This window comes from Trachemys scripta, chromosome 4 (assembly GCF_013100865.1).
Source record: "Trachemys scripta elegans isolate TJP31775 chromosome 4, CAS_Tse_1.0, whole genome shotgun sequence".
NCBI lineage: Eukaryota > Metazoa > Chordata > Testudines > Emydidae > Trachemys > Trachemys scripta.
Window position 1 is genome coordinate 91,495,161 of NC_048301.1, and position 10,823 is coordinate 91,505,983.

Genomic DNA, 10,823 nt, shown 5'->3' on the forward strand with positions numbered 1-10,823 from the left:
GGGAGGGACCTGCCGCCCCCGAATTGCCACAGGTGCCACCCCAAGCACCTGCTTGTTAAGCTGGTGCCTGGAGCCGGCCCTGCTCAGACTATCCAAAAGTCCTTCCTTTGTCTGTTGGTCTCTAGAGAATCTGGTTTGATTTAATATATGTGAGCCTTCCCAGGAGGTGATACCTCTCTGAGGTGGTTACAAACTGGCTGATTTGCCTTAATCACCACCCACTGTTTTTAGTTCCTGGATGAGCTTTGGTAGCCCTCCCACAATCATACATAAACCATTCATTTTAAACAATGGATCCCAAAGATACTGCATGATGTTACAATCTCTGTCACACTTCCCCCATAAAGAAATTACATACAATCCCGGTACACAATAATACATAAACTTAATACTACAACGTATTTTAAGGACATTGCAGGATATTGCCATATCCGTCACACAAATAGCTGGATATCAGCATTTCTAGGTTCTTTTTCCAATTCTGCCAACTGAATATGTTGGACAAATCCCTTGACTGCTCTTTAGTTGGGTAAAGTGAGGATATCTACCTTTTCATAATGCATTTTGAGATCTAATGAAAGATACTATAAATGTTAAATTATTCACTTTTTTATGGGCATAATGAAGGAGCAAAACCTTAAGAACAGTGTGAAAAGTGAGTCAGAGAAATACCCCCTGACTCATGAGGGGCTTGAGGGGTTAGATCCTGCTCCCATTTAAGTCAATGGCAAATTTCTCATTGACTTCAAGGAGAGTAGTATTGAATGCAAAATGAAATGACTTATCAAAATTTACTGGATACTTTAAATATGCCTACAACCATGCTGCTGTCAAAATTGCTTAGGGAAGATTGCATGTTTTAATAACTAACTATGCATGTAAAATTAATGAGAGTTTATTTTAATGGGATAGCTCTTTCCTGAAACAAAAAGCCCAGCCCTAGCTAGTGCAGCATAGAAGAATTTTATCTTTGGTTAGATTAGTACCACCAGTCTTGGTGGGAAAAGAGGGAACACTTGTAAGCAAGTAATGAAACCACTATATTATTGTGATCAGTAGTTCTTTCAAAACCATGATTATCAACGTTTTTCATATTGTGACCCCATATTACAACAGAAAAGTTTTGGGGCCCCTCCATCTAGCCATAAAACAGGGATGGGTGAGTTGTGAACCTGATGTTGAGAACCTATGCTTTAAAACATTCTGCCTCATTTGAAGTTATTTCTGTATTCATGTCTGTAACAGATTTATCAGCTATAAAATTTTCATAGCAAGAAAATCCATTTATTAACCTTTCTTCAGAACCTGCAACATTCCCCAAATGTACTGGCTGTTCTATCTGTAATTTTAACTGTAACTCCTGACTGCTTTGTAATATGTATAATAAATCTGTTTCCAAAACAGTGTTACTCTAGTATGTTTTTATTGCCTAATCTTACTAGAGCATTTCACTCTGCCCTCAAACCCTCTGCCATAATAGGAAACTGTACAGCATATTTGACACTGAGTGCTTGCTTTTTCCCCCCCTCATGTAATGCTGAAGATATGCCAGTCTCCATATTAACATGAAAAGTAATCTCTCAAAGTAAATGCTTCCAAACCCAACCACAACAGAAAGGAGAAATACTTATTCACCGTGCAACAGAAACTTTAAGCACAACTGAAAATAAATACACAAAAAAGTTCTAAGGGCCAAAAATTGCTGTTAATTATAAAGAGTGTTCTGGTGTGTTAACTACCTAATCTCTTCACTCAAGAGATTATTCTGTGACTGCCTAACACAACAGCTCTCGCTTGGGGGTGATCTGCAGAAAGGTAGGTCACAGGTAGCAAGTTCCATTTCCTTAGTCAAGAAGTTTATATAGCCCTGGTCTACACTGGCGGGGATGATCAATCTAAGTTACATAACTTCACCTACTTGAATAACGTAGCTGAAGTCGACGTACTTAGATCAACTTACCGTATTGTCTTCACCGCTGTGAGTCAACTGCTGCCGCTCCCGTCGACTCTGCCTGCGCTTCTCGCACTTGGGGGTCGATTTATCGCGTCTAGACTAGTCGATCCTTGCTGCCTCCAGTAGGGGTCAGTTATTGCACCAATGAAGGGAACACAGGGAACAGCAAGACAGAGGCTGTTAGCCAACACCAAGAGCTATCAGAGATGGGAGCCAGAAGCAGCAGAGAAAAATCTACAGATGAGAACTAGGTAGCCCATTTTAGAAAAATGAACAAAGCAGTTGAGGTAACATGTAGAGGAAAAAGAAAAGGATGTCCAGGAGCAAAAGGGAGTAGAAGCTAAGACAGGACACTGCTATCATTTGGGAAGTAGAGGGTATAGCCAGGCTGAGAAACAGAGCAGACCAGGAGGAAATTTAACAAAGATGACGAGAAAAATGTTTTTCCTTCCTGACACAAGCATACCATGAGAAAAGTTTCAATACATGAAAATATATTTTCTTTATATTAATTTCTATGTAGGTATTTGCTGTATTTGTGACTTCCCTGATATAGTTATAAATGGGATGGAAAAGTGGGAGGGAACAAGGTCCATGCTATGAAAAGCTCAGCACCACTGTCACTCAGGCCTCCTCTTAGCAATGTATTTTTCACCACTCTAAGGGGGACTAAATTAAAAAAATATATACTATTTTCTATGCCTATTCCAGGTAACGTGTTTAATTCAGCTTTGCTTCAGCTATTCATAGCCCTGCTTTCTAACCTGAGGGTTATCATTCAAACCATGCAAAATCCACTTTGCATGTAATTTGCCAATTCTTTGCATTTTGGTCCCCATGCAACCTTTAATATTCAGTGTTTCAAGTTCAAACAAATCAGAAAACTCAAAGTGAAACCCTGCAGAATCTGACATATTTTGCTTGGTTTTGGGTTACAACTATAAGAAACCTTAGTGTTCTGCATGGTTTTGAACAAAACCATAAATTCCTTCCTAGAATAAACCCACTCCCTGCTCGTCTTCTGAAGGACTGTGAACATGTGGGCATCAATTTGGCTTTATAACTAGAAAAGTTTAATCTGCTTTATCCCAAAGGTTTTGCCCAGCTGTTGTTTTTAAAGTCCTAGATCTGTTGGAGACATTACACAGTAATATACTGACCTGTCCTCTGCACATGATGATGAATAAAGGAATTAAAACAATAATATAATCTGTTTATGATACTCAAATTTGCTACTGGCATAAACAGGTTCAAATTAATTTCAAATAAATGAAGATATCAATATATGATAAAGATTCTACAAACAAATTCTGACCTCAGCGCTATAAAACCAAGTGCAGAATTTGTGGAAAATGAGATACCATTAATGTAACTAATAGCAAAATTCGGCTTGCAGAAAGAACCCAGTTTAATTTTGAAATCTCAGGCATTGTGTTCAGGGCTAGTGTGGAAAAAAATATTAATAGTAAAGGGAGTGGATATGATTTCGAATCGCGGAGACATTAAACATGGAACCCTACAGCCCTATTTGCAGTCTATTTGACACAGAAAGTAACATAAGTAACATAGCCTTCACTATTGTCTACGTTTAACAACAAAATCCTATCCTAGCTTGGACACAATTTAGAACACCCCCTAATCGGCCTGGAGTAAAAGCCTAAAAGGAAAAGTTAGCCAGAACTCAAATTAACGTCTTCCATGCAATTCATAACTTTTGTGCTAGTTCATTACAAATCCAATTTATTTTAGTTCAAACTGTAAATACAGTTTTATAGCCTTCACTATCTTCAATAGAATTGGCCCGAACAATTTGACAAAAATTGAAAAGTCAACATGAAACTAACTTCCATCCTGGGAATGGCAGTTCTTATAATGTACATTATAATCAACAGTGGACCCAATCCTGTTCCCATTGAAGTGAGCTGGAGTTTGACTATTAATCTCAGATAAAGTAGGCCCAAGAAATTTAGATCAAAACATAGCATAGGCTTTCTGAAACATTTTTAGTGTGTGGACACTTTTATAGAGAGGATGTCTTTATGTACCACCTACCCACTCCCTCTTTTCCCTACAGTTCTGCACATGCTCTCTGTTACTTTGCTCCCTTTTCTTCCTCTCTCCTTCCTCGCTGCTTGGTCAGAATCACCTATTACACATGCTTCCCTCTTGCTTAATTTCATTATTTCCTAAACATGCAGCCCAGCCACCGGGTCTCCTCCCACTGCACCATTGGACACATCTTTTCCGATAGTGGACCCAGTGCTACTGATGACTTTGGTCCCTGAAAGCAGCTTGACCTAGAAAAGGCAGCTAAAGTAGCTCTTTTTTCCTTATTTTCAGCTACTTTTATAGGATTCCAGGCTCTTCTTTATGGGGCACCTTGATTACTGTACAAACAGCTGAAATAAGGAGGAGGAGCCAGCACCATGTGACCAGCCAGCTGTTTGCAGTCCACAACTTGGAAATCTCTAGAAAACAAATCCTAATTTTAGAGATAACAAAGGCTTGGTCTACACTAGTCGGTTATTTCGGAATTAGCCGACTTAATTCGAAAAAAAAAAAGATTCCGTCCACATGACCAAACCGTTTTTTCAATTTAAAGGGCTCTTTAATCCAATTTCTGTACTCTACGTCAGCAAGTGGAGTAGCGCTTAAATCGAGATTGCAATCCCCGGTTAAAGGTATTGTGGACACAATTCGACGTTATTGGCCTCCGGGAGCTATCCCAGAATGCTCCCTTGTGACCGCTCTGCACAACACTCTCAACTCCGATGCACTAGCCAGGTGGGCAGGAAAAGCCCCGGGAACTTTTAAATTTAATTTCCTGTTTGGTTACCATCAGCACAGATGACCATCAGCACAGTCCGCCATCACAGACGACCATACAGAGTCCACCATCACAAGAGATCACGCTGTCCCGGATTCGCAGATGAGCTCCAGCATGGTCTGAATGGGAGGTACTGGATCTCATCGCATGTTGGTGAGACGAATCTGTTATGGCAGAACTACGTTCCAAAAAAAGGAATGCAAATACGTACGCTAAAGTCTCCAGGGACACAGAGCAGTGTTGTACAAAAATCAAGGAGCTCAGGCAAGTGTACCAAAAAACCAGGGAGACGAACGGGCGCTCTGGGTCACAGCCCCATACATTCCGCTTCTACCGTGAGCTGCATGCAATTATGGGATGTGACACCACCACTGCCCCACCACTGTCCGTGGACACCTGCAAGGGGGGAGTTGCACGGAGCGAGAAGGGTGAATTATTGGAGGACAAAGAGGAGGAGGAGGTCAGTGTACAGGCGGCAAGTGGGGAATCTGTTTTCCCCCCTAGCCAGGAACTATTCTTAATGCTGGAGCCAATAGCCTCCTCCCACTCCCAAGGCGGGCTCCCGGACCATGATCCTGGAGAAGGTACTTCTGGTCGTGAGAGCCTGATTGGAGCCACGTGGTGGAGGGTGGGGAGGAAACCCAGCTGCACTGTGCTGTTCGCGTTTAGTTTAAAGGGCTCATTCCTGCTCAGAGCCTCATCGGAGCCATGCTGTGGGTGCGGGGTATGTGTGTTGTGTGAAACGATCATCGCAGAGAGCCCGCAGGCCCTCCTTTTATATGGCAAACCCACCAGGCATTGCTTGCTATGGGAAAGGGGGCCCAGCAGTTTGAAAGCATTGAAATTAATGTGGAAGAAGCAGAAACCCGCATGCCCCTAAGCTGCCTGCAAGCTGAATTCTGTTGCCCGTATGTGATGGCTTACTCACACCAAAGTGGCAGGCACTTCAGTATAAAAGGGAAAATTCTAACTTGTACAGAAAGAACATGTGCTGTGTACTATGAATTGCCTGTTTCACTGAGAAAGAGTGTTCCCTTTGTTCTCTGAAATGTATCTTTTAAAATACTACCCTCCCTTTTTCTCCTCCCGCAGGTGCAAATGTTTCAATGTGGTCCTTATCTACTCCGTCCCAGAGGCTAGTCCAGATTAGAAGGCAGAAAAAACAAACTCGGGACAACATGTTCACCGAGCTCACACAGTCCTCCCACATTGATAGGGCCCAGCTGAATGTGTGGAGGCAAACAATTGCGGAGTCCCATAAAGCATTACAGGAACACGAAGAGAGGAGGGACGTGTGTGATGAGAACAGGCAGGATGCTATGGTCAAGCTCAGGGGTCTCAAGCACATGGCCCACGGGGCTCTTGCGTGTGGCCCGCCAAGCTCCCCGCGCCCCCCCCGCCTACCTGAGGGATTGCCCCCTGTGGCGTTGTGAGCCCCGCGCTGCTTTCTGAAGCAGCTGGCAGCACGCCCCTTTGGACCGGGGGGAGGGGAAAGGAGGCAGAGGGCTCTTGCATTGCCTCCTTCCAGGCACTGCCCCCCGCAGCTCCCATTGGCTGGGAACAGGGAACCGCGGCCAATGGGAGCTTCGTGGGAGGTACCTAGAGGAGCGGCAAGAGCAGCACACGCATGGCACCCTGAGCCCCTCCCCCAGGGGCTGCAGGGACACGGTTCCATCTGCTTCCTGGAGCAGAGCGGCGTGAGGCCGGGGACCAGGGAGCCTGCCCTGGCCCCCGGTGCGCGCCGCTGCTACCCCAGAATCACTCTAGGTAAGCAGCGCCAGGCTGGAGCTTGCACCCTGAGCCCCTCCTGCACCCCAAGTCCCTGCCCTGAGCCCCCTGCCACATCCCACACCCCTCCTGCACCCCAACCCCTTGCCCTGAGCCCCCTGCCACATCCCACACCCCAACTCCCTGCGCTGAGCCCCTGCCACATCCTGTACCCCTCCTGCACTCCCTGCCCTGAGGCACCGGCTGCACCCTGCACCCCGACCCCCCTGCCACACCCCTCAGCCTCTTGTACCCCACACACCAACTCCCTGCCCTGAGACCCCTGCACACCTCCTGCACCTCAACTCCCTGCCCTGAGCCCCTGCCACACCCTGCACCCTTTCTGCACCCCCTGGGGGCAACGTTAGGGTGGGGACTTCGGGGAAGGGGTTGGAATGGGGAGGGAAGGGAGGGAAGAGGTGGGGCCTAATGGAAGGGGTGGAGTGGGGGCGGGGCCAGAGGCAGCGAGTGGGGGGTGTCAGTGATGCGGCCCTCGGGTCAATGCACTAGTCCTCATGTGGCCCTCGTGGTCATTTGAGTTTGAGAGCCCTGGTCAAGCTCATGGGGGAGCAAACTGACATGCTCCGCTGTATGGTGGATCTAATGCGGGAAAGGCAGCAAGACCACAGACTGCCGCTGCAGCCCCTGTATAACCACTCTCCTTCCTCCCCAAGTTTCATAGCCTCCTCACCCAGACGTCCAAGAATATGAGGGGGGAGGCTACGGGGACCCACACACTCAACCCCAGAGGATTGCCCAAGCAGCAGAAAGTTGGCATATGCGAACTTTTGATTTGGTTTCTGGACTTGTCCTTCCCTCCTCCTCCACCCCCCTAACCCAATACCCCTCCTCCCCCGGTCTACCTTCTGATTTCTCTCAATGTGTTGTGCAACAAATAATAAAGAACAATTTTTAAACAATTGTGACTTTATTTCCTCTCATATATATGTATATATAGGGTGGGTAGCTTCAAGAGAAACAAACTGTCACACCATACCCTGGCCAGTCATGAAACTGGCTTTCAAAGCCTCTCCGGTGCGCAGCGCGCCCTGCTGCACTCTTCTAATCATCTGTTGTCTGGTTGTGTGAAATTGGCTGCCAGGCGAGTTGCCTCAACCTCCCACCCCACCATAAACATCTCCCCCTTACTCTCACAGATACTGTGGAGCACACAACAAGCTGCAATTACAATTGGAATACTGACAGGTTGCAGAGTAGCAGCCCTGTTAGTCTGTATCTGCAAAAAGAACAGGAGTACTTGTGGCACCTTAGAGACTAACAAATTTATAGAGCATAAGCTTTCGTGGACTACAGCTCACTTCTTCGGATGCATATAGAGTGGAATAAATATTGAAGAGATATATATACACACATACAGAGAGCATAAACAGGGGGGAGTTGTCTTACCAACTCTGAGAGGCCAATTAAGTAAGAGAAAAAAAACTTTTGAAGTGATAATCAAGACAACCCAGTACAGACAGTTTGATAAGAAGTGTGAGAATACTTACAAGGGGAGATAGATTCAATGTTTGTAATGGCTCAGCCATTCCCAGTCCTTATTCAATCCTGAGTTGATTGTGTCTAGTTTGCATATCAATTCCAGCTCAGCAGTCTCTCGTTGGAGTCTGTTTTTGAAGTTTTTCTGTTGTAAGATAGCCACCTGCAGGTCTGACATTGAATGGCCAGACAGGTTAAAGTGTTCTCCCACTGGTTTTTGAGTATTATGATTCCTGATGTCAGATTTGTGTCCATTAATTCTTTTGCATAGAGACTGTCCGGTTTGGCCAACGTACATGGCAGAGAGGCATTGCTGGCACATGATGGCATATATCACATTGGTAGATGTGCAGGTGAACGAGCCCCTGATGGTATGGCTGATGTGATTAGGTCCTATGATGATGTCACTTGAATAGATATGTGGACAGAGTTGGCATCGGGCTTTGTTACAAGGATAGGTTCCTGGGTCAGTGGCTTTGTCCGGCAACCACACATCACTGAACAAAACTTTTAAATGGAAATTTATTATTACGTATCTAGTACTTGGATATTATACAAAGTATAACAGCTGATCAGTTTTAAAAAAATATTTTCCTTGTTAAACAATGAGCTAACTGCTTTTGGAGAAATTACATATTTCAGCAACTGTGCATAACCTTTTGCTGTGAGGGCTACCATTGCTAACCTGGGAGGATTCACAAGGATCTACCTAATTTGTTTAATCAGCTAAATGTGTGTAAGTGCACATTTTACAAAATACACAGAAAGACAAAATCTGCTCCTTGGAAGAAAGACTCCAGGTGTCAGGTTCTTATTAATGGATTGCTAAGCAAAGGTAGATGCCTCTGTGCAGCCCAGATAAGGCGCTTAAATCCAAGAGGAGCAGGGTTTAGCTCATACCCCTCTCATCCACATTTCCCATTGGCTATTTTAGGAGGCACCACACCTAGAGTGCAGGCTTTTGAGGATCACGTTCTTAGACACCCCTCTCTCCCTATTTATTCATTGTGCCAAGAGCTGAGACTTTTTGGATTGCAGTTTTGTTCCTGTGATTTTTCTAGGCACCCAAAAATTAGGTGCTGTGATGCTCAGCATTACAATACCTAAGTGTCACATTGTTTACTTGAACTGGGACCATTGGATCATTGTTCCAGCCGGGGTCCTGTGGTGTCACTGAGTCTTGTATAGAGGGGGTCAAATGTAGTGTCTAAGACAAGGTTATGGTTTGCTGGTTATGATTATGCTGTCTGTATGTGTGTGTCAGTTTTGTGGTTGAAGTTGTGAATGTTGGCTCAGTACTGTTTGTATTTCAAACTTGTGCTGTGCTTCTGGGAGACATCCCAGACGGGTTATGTTAGCGCTGTCTGGCCTGCTTGATGGCCCATTGGGGACCATCAGCTATGCAATTGACCCATTTGGAGAGGGCAGGTGCACCTTGTAGCTCAGCGGGGTGTGCGGGAACTTGCCCATGTGACTCCAGACTCCGTTTTTCTGTGGTTTTTCACAGTGAGAGCAGGGAGGTGTTCTTGCACCTGGAGGGGACGATGAGAGGCTGATGCCTCATCTCCATCTGGTCTTCAATCCTGCTTCTTACCTCTGGAGGGACTTTGCTACAAATGGAAGCTCTACACAAAGGACTGAATGACCCATTCCAGCTGGGGAGGTACTCCAGAGTCTGATTGGAACTTGCAGTTTATTCTATCACTGCTACAAGCCTGAACCAAGAACTTTGCCATTACTGTATGTAATTGATTCCATTTAACCAATTCTAGCTCTCATCTCTATCTTTTTCCTTTTATGAATAAACCTTTAGATTTTAGATTCTAAAGGATTGGCAACAGCATGATTTGTGGGTAAGATCTGATTTGTATATTGACCTGGGTCTGGGGCTTGGTCCTTTGGGATCAAGAGAACCTTTTTTCTTTTACTGGGGTATTGGTTTTCATAACCATTTGTCCCATAACAAGTGGCACTGGTGATATTGGGAAACTGGAGTGTCTAAGGGAATTGCTTATGTGACTTGTGGTTAGCCAGTGGGGTGAGACCAAAGTCCTCTTTGTCTTGCTGGTTTGGTTTGCCTTAGAGGTGGGAAAACCCCAGTCTTGGGCTGTAACTGCCCTGTTTTAAGCAATTTGTCCTGAATTGGCACTCTCAGTTGGGTCCCGCCAGAACCAGCATTGTTACATAAGTCCCTTCATTAATCTCACTCTAAGCCTCTACTCTGAAAGGATATCATACTCTGGCATTTATACACTTAAAGGAAGCCTGCACAAATAGCAGCCCTCAGATAAGTGGATATCTGCCAATCACTGGGCATTAGTAAAGCTGCAATAAGTTTCTTTCACTAAACTTGGATCAGAACATTATAAGACAAACAGTCCTAGCTCAGCTTTGACCTCAGTTTTTTGGAGGTTCAACTGAACATAGGTCTGTAAATAATTTGAATATTTTTATCATCTTGAAAGGCCTTGTCTACACTACGAGAGTAGTTCGATTTTACTTAAATCGAATATTTGGAATCGATATTGCAAAGTCGAACGTGTGTGTCCACACTAAGGACAGTAATTCGACTTTGTGAGTCCACACTAACGGGGAAAGCGTCGACATTGGAAGCGGTGCACTGTGGGCAGCTATCCCACAGTTCCCGCAGTCCCCGCTGCCCATTGGAATTCTGGGTCGAGCCAGCAATGCCTTCTGGGTAAAAAAATGTGTCGAGGGTGCTTTTGGGTAACTGTCGTCATCCATCCATCACTCACTCCCGCCCTCCCTCCCTCCCTG